This window comes from Crinia signifera, chromosome 6 (assembly GCF_055691185.1).
Source record: "Crinia signifera chromosome 6, ASM5569118v1, whole genome shotgun sequence".
Taxonomy (NCBI): domain Eukaryota; kingdom Metazoa; phylum Chordata; class Amphibia; order Anura; family Myobatrachidae; genus Crinia; species Crinia signifera.
In genome coordinates, this window is record NC_139222.1 from 218,510,804 (window position 1) to 218,521,951 (window position 11,148).

Consider the following 11,148-nt stretch of genomic DNA (forward strand, 5'->3'; position numbering starts at 1 on the left):
GTCTATTTGGCTGGATGGATGTTGTGTGGTTTGAAATGGCAGAATAAGAAGAATGAAGTACCAATGGCTTTTAAGGTGTGCAAATGGTATGCTTGGGTGGAAGTGTTTGTGCGTAAGTTTGAATTATTGGATGTACAACTGCAAGAGTGGAAGGACAGCAAGAATGTGTTTAACCGTATGAAAGTTAGAGAAGTAGTGTGTGTGGAATTGATGGTTTGAATGCACAAATGAGTAAAAAAAGTGTGGAAGAATTTGGGATTGCGTGGTGTTACAAATAGACAAAGGGAGATTGTATGGATGAAGTTGCATGGGATATTACCGGTGAGAGAAGTACAAAAGAAGCGTGATTTGGTAAGGACGGAGGAATGCCCGCGTGAAGAATGCAAGGGACGAGAAAGTGTGTTACATTTGTTTTGGAATTGTGGTTATGCGCAAGAGGTATGGAAGAGAATGGGTCCTTTATGTAAAGAGCTGACTGGGGTACAAATGATGACATGGAAAGTTGCAATGTTTGCTGTGGGTGCATGTGGGAAAGGGAATGAGAGGATGTTGTGGCTGTTTATGGTGTGTCTGTCAGAAATATTATGGGATGTGAGGAATGTGTACTTGTTTAGGATGGATGAAATTAGTGTACGAAAGACTGTAAGAATGATGTTAGGGAAATTATATACGTGTTATATGTGGGATAAGCGGCTAGATGGGGATGATGACGCAGAAGGTGTGTGGAAACACAAAAAGTGGAAAGAATTGGTTAAGTTAGATTAATTTTCTACTTATGTATAAAGTTTGTTTTAGATAAGTTGTTTCCATAAAATTTTCATGATAATTTTATTATGTCCACAAGTATGGGCACTGGCCTTCTGGAAGTACTAAATTTGTGTCTTTACTGATAGTTTAATACAGTTTTTTCTTGTCTTTTGTTTAATATCTTTTATAATAAAATAAAGAGATTCATGATGTTTGGTATCGGGTCTTTCCATGTCTGGGTTGACATCGTACTGTTACTGAATGGTCTCAAAAAAAAAAAAAAATCTGTTCTTATCAGTTTAATATCTGATACGCCCCCTATCTGGGGGCCATATATTAAATGGATTTTTAGAACAGGGAGATGGAAGAAGAGCTTGCTCTGTCCACTCCACGCATTGACCTGGTATTGCAGTACTTCCAGGACCGGTGCACCTTCCTAATCTGTTATCCAAAAATAGACTATTTCCATTCCTGGCACTTGATTTGGTGTATCAATTGTTTGTGCACCTTTGTACTAACTTTGTATTTAGAAATGCATGCATTTGCTGCTTCAAGGTTTAACCCTTGTGCATAAATACTTTGAAATCCTGCCTCCAGTGTATCATTTTGTGACTATTTCTTGACTCCTTGAATTGTACTTTCTGGAATCGAGGCAGTTAAATATTTTTACGTGACACTACACTTGATATCAGCATATGCGGCCTAGCCAAAAGACCGGAAGCCTGCCTAAATTAAATGACTTATCAATCGCTGCGACCTCCCAATAAATATGCAAACACTATGTGACTTACCTACGATCTTACCACGGAAACATCAACTGGATCAAAGCAATGGAATTTTTGGACCCCCCCCCCCCCTCCCTCTCGATTTGAAATGGCTTGGTTTTTTTTTTTCCTTTTATTTCTTTATCTCTTATATTTTTTTCTTTTCTTTTTGCGCTCTCTTTTCTCTCTCTTTTTTTGTTTTGGGAATTATTTTTCCTCTTCAATTTTTTTCCGAGCCAAACAATTGATGATCATTGAGAGGGGGATTTAGAAAAAGTATCACTTACCTTCTTCGGACCATCATTTGGGTGGTAACTGCCAATAAAAGAAAACATTGGCCCACCCAGCTCACCTACACATGACTGTCCTGTCTGCCTGTCTGTTCCAAGTGACTGTCTGGCTGTCAGGTTCCGGAATCCGAGTGAGCAGCTTGTGATGTCATAGAGGGCAGATTGTGATGTCACACAAAGGTTCCTGCCACATGAATGCTTGTCCATCTGACTGTCTACTACTGCTGCTGAATGGGCTCAAAACAGGAAAGCCGTCATTGCACCTGATTGTGCAAGATTCCTCCTTCTCCTCTGCAGCAGCTAGCTAGCTCTGTTCCCATCGTAGGGCATTTTCCAGCCCCTGGCATGGGAATGGGTACTCCACTGGGCTTTTCGAAAGACTCCCTTAGGGGCTGCACCCCCCTCGGAAGAGCAATCTACTCAGTCCCAGTGTTTCTCCGCTCCCAGGGTTAAGATACTAGGCTGAGCTTTTTGCTGTGCCCAGGCTGGTGGCTTAGCCAACCTTGACCAATCTACTCAGTCCCAGCCTTTCTCCGCTCCTTGGGAATGGATACTAGACTGAGCCTTTCACTGACTCATCCTTCGGGGGCTACGAACCCCGTCAAGAGAGTCAAACTACTAGGCCCAGTGTTTCTCCCCCCCTCTTTCCAGTGGATTTACGGAAACAACACCTCCTACCAAAGGCAGAGGTGAAGGTACTCAGCCAGACTTTTCACCACTCCCAGGCAAAAAAGAGGGGTCCCACACCCTCCGCCCATCAGAGCAGCTACTCAGTCCAGCCTTTCTCTATTCTCTGCCAGAGGCCAGTCCATACCCACTGATAATAACAGATTTTTTTTTTTTTAAACCATTCAGGTTAATTAAAAGTTTTACTCCATTACTACTCAGATGAATAGACCGAAGCATTCTCTCACTTTTAATCTTCATCCTCATGGTTCACACATAAAACATACAGAAAAATTCAAAAATACAATAATAATTCATAAGACTGAAAAAAACCATTAGACCCTAACTTGGCCAATCCCATTTTATCTAAACATATTTAACCACTTGTTTCCATTTCAGAAACTTCCATACAACTTCTGCATCAAAGCCAACACCCTTCTTACAATCCATTCTATAAACCACATACAACTTAGCCAGAACCATTCTCACACAATCATTCACACTCCATTCTTCATTCTTATACACACTCATATTCCGCGCATTCCACAAGACCTCCATCACACATGCCATAATGATCCACAAACAGCTTTCTTTCATCCCCTCACAAGCACCCATACCAAACATCGCCACTCTCCAAGATACAGCACTAATTCCACTAATCTCTTTACAAAGTCCACCCACACCTTTCCACACAGCATACCCAAACTCACAGTTCCACATCCCTGCCTGGGTCACACCTCCGAACTTACTAACTCTCTCTTTTTTTGTACATAACGCACCGGTAAAACCCCATGCATACACATCCATACAATCTCACGCTGCTTATTCGTCATCCCATTCATCCCAATTTTCTTCCACACCTTTTCAGCCTCACTTGATATTAATAACTCAATATTACATACAGTTTCACGCATCCTTAACACTTTCATAACCTTCTTCCTTTCTCTTAAATCCTTAACAGGCATACCCAACAACTCATACTTTTTAACAAATTTTTCAACCACACAATACCATACTGGACAACTGAAGGCCATTGGTAACGTTAATACCCTTTCCCTCCATCCTAATCCACCCTGCCATAAATTTTGTCATACAAGCCGCTTTACTTTCTTTTTCAATCAACCTTAACACTAACACCATATAATTTAGGCCCAGATACACTTCAAGATCAGGGAACCCCATACCTCCATTTTTCCTCTCTTTCACGACATACTCTCTTTTGAGTCTCTCCATTTTACACCCCCAAAAAAATAGAAAAATAATTCTATTCAATCGTCTCATACAACTAATACTAGGAGGAAACACACTTGCAACAAACAAAATAATTGGCAAAATAACATTTTTAACCACTACTACCTTACCAATCAACGACAGTTCACGCATTCTCCAAAAATCCAACTTTTTCACTATTTTCCCACCACATTCTTCCCAACTTTCATCTCCCCTCAATCTCTCATCAAACTTAACCCCTAAAACTTTCAAACTTCCATTCTCGCATTCTAAATCCTCGATCCTTTCCCTCCCATCCCCAAAACTCTTTAATTTTGATTTATTCCAATTAACTTTAAATGCTGATACACAACAAAAAAACCCAATCAATAACTTTACCCTTCTCAAAGCACACTCATTCTCACACACAATCGCAACATTGTCAATGTAACTTAAAACCTTTACACTCCTACCCCCAACTACCAGGCACTACCACTCCACGTACCATCTTATCCCTCCGTATCAACTGCAAAAGAGGCTCAATTGCACATATAAAAGCAATCGGGGACATAGGGCAGCCCTGTCTCACCCCTGACTCCACTCTCACACTCTCACTAACTACCCCATTCACCATTATTTTACTACTGACGTCATCATACAAACTCCTAATACATTTAACGAAATCAACCGGAAACCCCATACGCACTAACACACGAAACATATATACATGAGACACACGATCAAAGGCTTTCTCGAAGTCCAATGCTAGCACCATACACTTCTGTTTCCTATCCAGACAGTCCCTAATTATATCACGCAACAGCCCCAGATTATCCAACATCCTCCTGTCTGGGACAGCGCATACCTGATCCTCTTCAATTACTTGACCAATGACCTCCCGCATACGATTTGCCAATAATTTCGCATAGATTTTATAATCTGCGTTGAGCAGGGTAATTGGCCTCCAGTTGTCCAGTACCTTTCTCTAACCTTTCTTAAACACAAGCACAACAATCCCTTCTTTCATTGAACCACTTATCCTTCCATTCAAAAACATATACTTACACACTTCACACAAGTCTTTACCAAGCACATCCCAATACATACTATACAATTCTACTGGGAACCCATCTGCCCCAGGCGTTTTATTCCGTTCCGCACTTGCTATCACATATTTTATTTCCTCCTCAGACACCGCTTTACATAACATAGGAACATCCTCCCTCTGCACTTTATTTTCCAAAACTCCCAAAACATCCTCTTCCATACAACTATCACTCCATTTATTACCATATAAGTCCTTATAAAATCTTACAATCACTCCCATCAACTCACTATCTCTCACTTCACACCCGTTCTCATCATACACCATATACATCTCTTTATTTGCCTTACATACCTTTTTAAAGAAAAACCTAGTGCACCTTTCATCTTTCTCCATACACTCAATTTTAGATCTATACATAATCTCACAACCCCTTTCATACAAACACTTCTTAATCTCAACTCGCACCCCCTCAATCTCCTCACAAACTTCATACCCATTCTCTCTCATTTTACACAAAAAACTCAACCTTTTATTCAAGGACTCATACCTCATTCGCTTCCGAGCTGCAATCCTATAACCATTTTTCCGAAAAAAAACCTTTTATCTTTTCTTTCACCCAATCCCACCATACCAAAATATCATTAAACTCATTCTTTCTTTCACACCAATACCTATATCTTTTCTCAAACTCCTTCCATACATCAACATCCTCTAATAACTTCACATTCAGCTTCCAGTTACCCTTACCATACATACATTCAGACTTTCCAACAAAATGCCCAATCAGGCACTCATGATCTGAAAACGGGACCTGTTAACACACTTAATCTCATTGGACATCAAAATAAAATCTATTCTGGATTCACTCCCACCCCTATCTGCTCGATAGGTTACCGGTGGGGGCTTACCCATCCGCTCTACTGCAACATCCACAAAATAAAAATCGTCAATTATTTGCCTTAAAAAATTCCCAGAAACATCAATCTTACCATCCCCTCTCCCCTTCCTATCTCTCTTATCAATAATACAATTAAAATCTACCAAAACAAAAGTAGGGATTCTCCCCGGCAAAAATAACCTCATCTTCTCAAAAAGTTCATACCTTTCTTTTTTGCAGGCAGACCCATACACACATACTATTCTAAACTTCCACCCTCTATAACTAAGAATAATTATTATGCACCTCCCCCCCATAACGACACTAGAACTAATAATTTTAACCTCTTTATTTCTAATTAACAATCCCACCCCATCATTTTTATTCTGATCAGACCCGGACCATACACATTCCCCATAAACCCATTCGTCAATTTAACCCTTTCAGAGATCCCGCACTCTTGCAAACACAAAATATCGACTTTAAACTTAGATAACTCTTCAAAAACCGCCAATCTTCTGGCTTTTCTTTTTATCACTCACATTTAGTGAGGCAACTCTCAAAAAAACTTCAAAGGTCATAGCTTTAAAAAAGACTCAGCCATAAACCCAACCAAGACCTTGTGAACATGTGAATAATTTGACACCTTCAAATTTCATGGTGTACAACTTGTATTGCCATGTCTGGACTTTGATTTTCAAAAAGTTTCTCTTCCATAATTTCGTTTTCACCCATCCCCTTGTTGACCCCCACAGAAACCCGTAGTCTCTTTGAAGCTCTCCTCCACACCTTCTCCTAAAAAATCAGATGATGCAGCCGAGTTCGCAGGCAAGCGCAACAACAGAGGGAGTCTAGGATTTAATTCATCTATAGTCTCACTCTCGCTAGACAAATCTTCAATCTTTGCCTTTTTTGAACATCTCTCTACCTGTCCTTCCGCTTTACGGGTAGACGGGCCGTCAACAGCACCTTCATTTGTATTGTCCACACCTGGCTCTTCCCACTCAATTTGCAAAGATGCATTATTTTCTTCAGGGCTACTGATATTTTCCACGATATCACTCAGGTGCTCTTCTACCATCATCAAAGCTGTTTCAGCCTCAGGTTTCTGAATTTTCTCCACACCTTGTGACTCACTAACCGAATTCGTTGCATCTGAAGGCTGATCTACAGGCATTTCATCCATGTAGGATTTTTCGCGGCCGCGTCTCAATGCCTCAGAGTAAGCCATTCTCTCCGACCTCTCCTCCATTTCTTTATTTCTCTCTTCCTCCTCAATCATCCTCCTTCTTTCATATATTTTTGTACAGCTACCAGCCTCATGACCTGTGCGTTTACAATTCCTGCACACTTTGCCAGTCGGGCAGTCTTCTTTAACGTGCCCAAATGTGAAACATTTCCGACAATAACTAGGCTCGGCCCGGGGTAAAAGAGGAATCCTCTATGCCCTGCAATGGTAAAATTGGCTGGGGGGTGCATCATGCTTCCAATACGATCTGGATCTATCTTCAATTTTGCAAAGAACCTGATCTTCCCATTAAAGATCCCAAATTGGTTTGTTAATTTTACACCCACCCTGAGGTTAGAGCAGTAACGCATCAAAAAGTTCTTAATTATTTCAATATCAGCAAATGGGTTGTAAACATGCACTGTAATTGGAATCTCTTGAGCTGCATAAGAGTGGAATAATTTTCACTAAAACTCAACTCAGGCTTATCCAACTCCCTCTTAAGCCTCTCAAAAACAGTCAGACAGATACCATTGCGAATAAAAGTTACATCATAAATACCCTGAATCGGTAAGTCCTGTATACAGAAAATCTGCTGCAACTCCGCTCCTCCAATTTTCTCCAGCAACTCCTTCACGATGAACACCAGACGATGTTCGTTCCTCTTTCCTTCTTCCACCAGTAAACGAAAGGTGTTCCGTACAACAGCCATGCTGTACAAGTGTAGATCCGAAAGATCCTAGAAATCGATCCTTTCCCGAAATCCTAGGGCTCCCCACGAGGAGGACCCTAAAAGCCCCTGGCCCAGACCTTAGCAATGAACTTCGGTCTGAGCCAAAAGGCCGAGAAGCGATAACCCGAATGGGGTCCCAGCAAAGCGCGCGGACCGGAATTCGGGCACCAACACTGGTGGAGATCAGCACCATGGACACATCTAACACACACACACATCACTTCTTTGTCGTTGCAGTCTGAAAGATACCTCACTGTACGGCAGGCAAATAGGACTTGAAGTGCTGGACAGGGACCGGAGGACAAGTAGCCATCCAACTGATTTTGTGATTAGGTCGTCGGCAGCCTCATCTGGGTAGGAGGCCGAATTTGCATGTGCTCCGCCCAATCTGTTGACCTCGCGTCAACAGACACACACCCACTAGGCAGGCGACCAACAGGCATACAACAGCAGCAGCAGCCAGCTGTCTCCTCGCTCTTTGCTGCTGCATGCCTGTGTCCCTGACAAACTGCTGCTGACTAAATCAATCAGCTGCTGCAGAGGAGAAGGAGGAATCTTGCACAATCAGGTGCAATGACGGCTTTCCTGTTTTGAGCTCATTCAGCAGCAGTAGTAGACAGTCAGATGGACAAGCATTGATGTGGCAGGACCCTGTGTGTGACATCACAATCTGCCCTCTATGACATCACAAGCTGCTCACTTGGATTCCGGAACCTGACAGACAGACAGTCACTTAGAACAGACAGGCAGACAGGACAGTCATGTGTAGGTGAGCTGGGTGGGCCAATGTTTTCTTTTATTGGCATTTACCACCCAAATCATGGTCCGAAGAAGGTAAGTGATACTTTTTCTACATCCCCCTCACGATGATCATCAGTTGTTTGGCTTGGAAAAAAAATGAAGAGGAAAAAAAATTCCCAAGAGAAAAGAGAGCAAAAAGAAAACAAAAAATATAAGTTTAACAAAAGAAAACAAAATATAAGAGAAAAGAAAAATATAAAAGAGAAAAAGAAATAAAAGAAAAAAAAAACCAAGCCATTTCAAATCGAGAGGGAGGGGTCCAAAAATTCCATTGCTGTGATCCAGTTGATGTTTCCGTGGTAAGATCGTAGGTAAGTCACATAGTGTTTGCATATATATTGGGAGGTCGCAGCGATTGATAAGTCATTTAATTTAGGCAGGCTTCCGGTCTTTTGGCTAGGCCGCACATGCTGATTTCAAGTGTAGTGTCACGTCAAGTATTAAACTGCCTCGATTCCAGGAAGTACAATTCAAGGAGTCAAGAAATAGTCACAAAATGATACACTGGAGGCAGGATTTCAAACTTTTTATGCACAAGGGTTAAACCTTGAAGCAAATGTATGCATTTCTAAATAAAAAGTTAGAACAAAAGTGCACAAACAATTGATACACCAAATCAAGTGCCAGGAATGGAATTAGTCTATTTTTGGATAACAGATTAGGAAGGTGCACCGGTCCTGGAAGTACTGCAATACCAGGTCAATGTGTGGAGTGGACAGAGCAAGCTCTTCTTCCATCTGCCTGTTCTAAAAATCCATTTAATATATGGCCCCCAGATAGGGGGTGTATCAGATATTAAACTGATAAGAACAGATTTTTTTGATTGAAAAGGCAAATCTTTATTGTACAGTACATAAAGAAAGCAAAAAACAGACGGTAACACTTAGACATATATACTGTGTTGCAGCACAGCCAAAACACAGCACAGATGCAAAACTGTATAGTACATTTCATGAAATACAGTATAAGAAATCAAATACCATAAGACATGCTATGCACTATGCATTCTAACCTTAAACAATCATTGACTATGGATAAGACTATGGGTGGAGGGGAGGGGGATGAGGGAGGGGGAGTCACGTTGCCCGAAGCTTTATTGACCAGACAGACACATATAAGGGGAGGGCAATAAATAGACAGGACATCAATATAACAACAGACATCGTGAAATGGGGAGTGGGGCCACGTCACAGTTCTTATCACTCAGTTCAATGGGGAAAGGGCCAGAAGAAGGGGGGGTTAGTCCTCTTCTTCCTTAGGGCTATCCCGGATGGAGTAGTCTCTGAGCAGGCTGTGGATCAGCCTGCGGCAGTCCTGCACGGACATCCTCTCCCTCCTCAGGATGAGGCGATTCCTGGCAAACCACACAGCTTCCTTAAAACAGTTTATAAGGCGCCAGGCTTCCTGGGTCGCCCCAACAGTGTGTGTGCCGGGGAACAGTCCATAAAGCACTGAATAGTATGATAGGTGGCTCCTGGGCACACAGTCCTTAAACTCAGTCTCTAGGGCATCCAGCAGCAACTGTGCATAGGTGCAGTCCCAGAAGAGGTGCATAGATGTTTCCTCGCGAACGAGGCACCAGGGACAATGTCTGTACCTACACAAGTTTCGGGAGTGCATGAATGACCGGTGAGGCAAGCCACCCTGGATGTCCATCCATGACAAGTCTTTATGTCTATTAGTTAGTCTCTTGGATGCCACATACTCCCAGACAAACTTAACAGTTGCCGCCGGGAGCCCTGGGATTGATTCCATAGTGTCTCTGGCTCTGATGAGCTTGTGGACAGTTTTTGGCTTCCACAAGTCGGGTTTCAATCCCTCCAGTTGGTGTTCCCTCACAAACTTGGACACGTCCAGGTAGAACCACGGAGTGGTCCAGTTGTAAGGGATGGAGCTGTCCCACTTGTCCCATTTAAGGGTCCTCCACAATGGTAGGAGGAAGAAGCGGGACATGGAGTTCCCCGCAGAGCCGGCACAATTGTCAATCAAAGTTCTGCGGATGCAAGTACATACAAAGAAGGCTCTCAGCATAGTTGGAATGTCTGGAATGCCTTTGCCACCTTTGAGGGGATCCTTGTACATAATGCTCCGCTTCACTCTGTCCATTTTGGAGCCCCAGATGAAGTGGAAAGTGGCCCGGGTAATGGCCTTGCAGACCGCAGTTGGCGGCGGCCAGGCCTGGGCTGTGTACTGCAGGACGGGAAGGATCCCGTTCCGCAGCACAAGGGCTTTCCCTTCGATGGAAAGGTCTCTGAGGCTCCACAGTCCAATTTTCTGTCTCACTGTCGCAAGTTTCTCATCCCAGCACTTCCGGGCGGCTCCATCATCACCGAACCAGACCCCCAGAATTTTGATGAGGTCCGGTTTGACGGTAAATGGGAAAGGAGCCGAGGACGACAGGTGCCAGTTTCCGAAGAGCATGGCTCTGACTTCCCGCAGTTGACTTTTGCCCCCGAAGCACGGCCGAAGTCCTCACAGGTCTGGATGAGTGCTGCCACCGAGCATTGATCCGCGCAGAAGACAGTGACGTCGTCCATGTACAGCAAACACTTGGCCACTGGGTGGTCTGGACCTGGTGCGGTGATCCCTCTAATCTCTGGATTCTGTCTGATGGATAGGGCCAGGAGCTCTATAACACAAACAAAAAGAAGAGGTGAAAGAGGGCAGCCTTGTCTGACCCCAGAGAGAACAGGAAAGGAGTCAGTCTTCCAGCCGTTCACCAACACCGTGCTGTGGATATCAAGGTACATAAGGTTAACATACGAACAAAACAATTCACCAAGAC

General features: G+C 43.0%; 1 non-coding gene and 1 pseudogene across 1 annotated transcript; one reads left to right on the forward strand and one right to left on the reverse strand.

The window, feature by feature from the left end:
* Positions 1 to 995: 995 nt before the first annotated feature.
* LOC146012669 (U2 spliceosomal RNA) lies at positions 996 to 1,184 on the forward strand. Its single transcript, XR_014445781.1, has one exon. It is a non-coding gene; the product is annotated as a U2 spliceosomal RNA (small nuclear RNA).
* Positions 1,185 to 9,024: 7,840 nt separating this feature from the next.
* On the reverse strand, positions 9,025 to 9,204 carry LOC146012672 (U2 spliceosomal RNA; annotated as a pseudogene).
* Positions 9,205 to 11,148: the final 1,944 nt, after the last annotated feature.